Source organism: Triticum aestivum, chromosome 6D, assembly GCF_018294505.1.
Source record: "Triticum aestivum cultivar Chinese Spring chromosome 6D, IWGSC CS RefSeq v2.1, whole genome shotgun sequence".
In the NCBI taxonomy this organism is placed as follows: Eukaryota; Viridiplantae; Streptophyta; class Magnoliopsida; order Poales; family Poaceae; genus Triticum; species Triticum aestivum.
This window is the reverse complement of record NC_057811.1, coordinates 465,865,481-465,868,242: the sequence shown is the minus strand read 5'-3', so window position 1 is coordinate 465,868,242 and position 2,762 is coordinate 465,865,481. Positions and strand designations below refer to the sequence as shown.

The following is a 2,762-nucleotide window of genomic DNA, read 5'->3' as shown; positions in this document are numbered from 1 at the left end:
TGTCCCTTGCTCAGACATAGACGAGCGTGAACACCCGGAAGAATATCCATGTTCTGGAATCTGCACCAACATCCCTGGAACTTTCCATTGCCAGTGTCCTGATGGTACCTACAGAGATCCACTGATGAAACAGGGATGCATCAGCGCCACAACAACAAAAAAGACATTTACAGGTAACAATAGCATCGTTGTGATAATCATGATCATACATTCTTCCTCAAACAATTTGAATGCTCCAAACTCATGACTTCGTCTCTTCACCTATGATACCATATTTTACAGGTTTGGTCATAGGCCTAGCAGTCAGTGGTGGCTCAGTTATTTTGCTTCTAGTACTTGCTGCCCCCTTCGTAGCACGCAGAATCAACTTAAATAGAGCAAACAAACTGAAAAATAGATTGTTCAAGCAAAATCATGGTTACTGTTGCCACAGCTAATATCACAGAAGACAGATTTTGGTGAAAGAATGATCATTCCTTTGTTGGATCTAGAGAAGGCCACAGACAATTTTGATAGAACTCGTGAGGCAGGAGGCGGAGGACACGGTGTTGTGTATAAAGGAATTTTAGACCTACAGGTAGTTGCCATCAACAAATCCAAGATCGTCGTACAGAGAGAAATCGATGACTTCATAAACGAGGTTGCAATTCTTTCTCAAATCAACCATAGAAATGTTGTGAAGCTAATTGGATGTTGTCTGGAGACAGAAGTCCTGTCACTGGTTTATGAGTTGATTTCAAATGGTACTCTTGATCACCATCTTCATTTTGAAGGCCCGATGTTACTATCATGGGATGATCGAACAAGGATTGCGCATGAAGTTGCTAGAGCTCTTTCTTATCTTCATTCATCTGCTTCGATGCCAATTTATCACAGGGATATTAAATCATCCAACATACTTATTGATGATAATTTAACAACAAAGGTATCAGATTTTGGAGCTTCGAGATACATCCCAATTGACAAAACAGGGTTGACTACAGCTGTGCAAGGAACAATAGGCTACTTAGACCGTTAGACCCTATGTACTATGATACCGGTCATCTAACAGACAAGAGTGATGTTTTTAGTTCTGGTGTTCTTCTTATAGAACTACTAACTAGAAAGAAAAAAAACCATGCCTCTACCGTAGTGGCAGCAACGGTGTTGGTCTTGTTTCACATTTCGTTTCGCTACTCGCAGAAGGCAATCTTGATGAGCTAATTGATCCCCAAGTCATGGAAGAGGGAGATGGACAAGTCCAGAAAGTAGCTACCCTGGCAGCGATGTGCATTAAATTGAAGGGAGATTCTCAAAAAAAAAATTTGAGATTCTCAAACAAAAAAAAATTGAAGGGAGAAGAGCGACCTACAATGAGGGAAGTGGAGATGAAACTTGAAATTCTGAGAATGCGTGTGGCACCTGATACTGCTGCATCAAGGAGATATGACAGGGATCAAATTGGGTATGTATACATGCCAACTGAAGCAGTTGTTGTGGAAGCTAGCAGGCAATACACTATGGAGGAAGAAATATTATTGTGCGCAAGTTATCCTCGATGTACTTGCTGCAGCGTCCTCAACAACTAAATGTTCTACACATTTTCTTCTAAAGCATTGCAAGCCAACTGAAGAATAAGGCGGTAACAATATAAGCTGTCTGCTTCTTCGCCTTCCAAATTATTTTTGGAAACCCTTGGCAACTGCATCTTTCAACCCTTCTGCATATGAAGCGTGTGCTGGTTACTCTTCCATGTCAAATGATTGGATATCAATAGTTTTGGTTTCAGGAAATAAAACATAATCTTCAATCTGTTTCTGTACTGACTGTCAAACAGAAATTTGTGTTTCTGTATGCTTGTGGTCATACAGCAATTTTTACTCCAATATTGATTGTTGTATAGATTAAGATGTACTCCCTCTGCTCCAAAATATTTGAAATTCTAGGTTTGTCCTAGCCAAACTTCTTTAAGTTTGACCAGCTTTATAGAAAAAATTGCTAACATCTATAACATCAAATATGTAATAATAGTATGAAAATATATATTATAATGAATTTAATGAAGCTGATTTGGAGTACATGATCTCCAAGACAGTGCATGACTGGAGTTATAAACCCCAGAGGTATGGAGCTTCCAAACTGCTCTATCATACTCTTCGGAGAGAGACACGGATCTGTTCGAACACAAACCATAATCTCATGAGCCTATCATCAAAGCCTCTCCAGAAACTAAGTTTAACATCTATTCCATTCCCTCTCAGATTTGACCAACAGTAACATTATATTCATTACAGATAAATTAAAGTTCCCACAAATGAATAGCAAGGCAAAACCATATATTCCACTATGAACCAAGGATAATTGAATTATGAACCAAGGCTAAACCATATATTCCACTATGGAGATAGACAATTAACATCAAAGCTGTCAGATGCAAGTTATTGACTCAAAGAACCATCATGGTGTTTCTCATTTCTCTATTGTCAACGCTATCTATGTCCACATCATATACCAGCTTTATTGATCACATTATTTTTCACATTCACGTAATTATCTCGAAGTCAATAGTTCAACCCACGAAAAAGGGAAATAATAGCCATGTCGTGTAAGAACTAAATGCAAGAGGTCATACTGCTGTCCAAATGGGGGCAGATTCATCGTACTGGAAACAACAGAAAATCGACCTGCAGAAGCTTCAGTGTCCAGTTAAACATGCAGGCATGCATGTGCAGAAGTTAAATAAAATTAGTCAATCAGAAAGAAGCGTTGAATAATTATGAGAC

At 38.7% G+C, this 2,762-nt stretch overlaps 1 pseudogene; it reads left to right on the top strand.

The window, feature by feature from the left end:
• The first annotated feature begins 230 nt into the window (after nucleotides 1–230).
• On the top strand, nucleotides 231–1,018 carry LOC123142713 (wall-associated receptor kinase-like 9; annotated as a pseudogene).
• The last annotated feature ends 1,744 nt before the right edge of the window (nucleotides 1,019–2,762 follow it).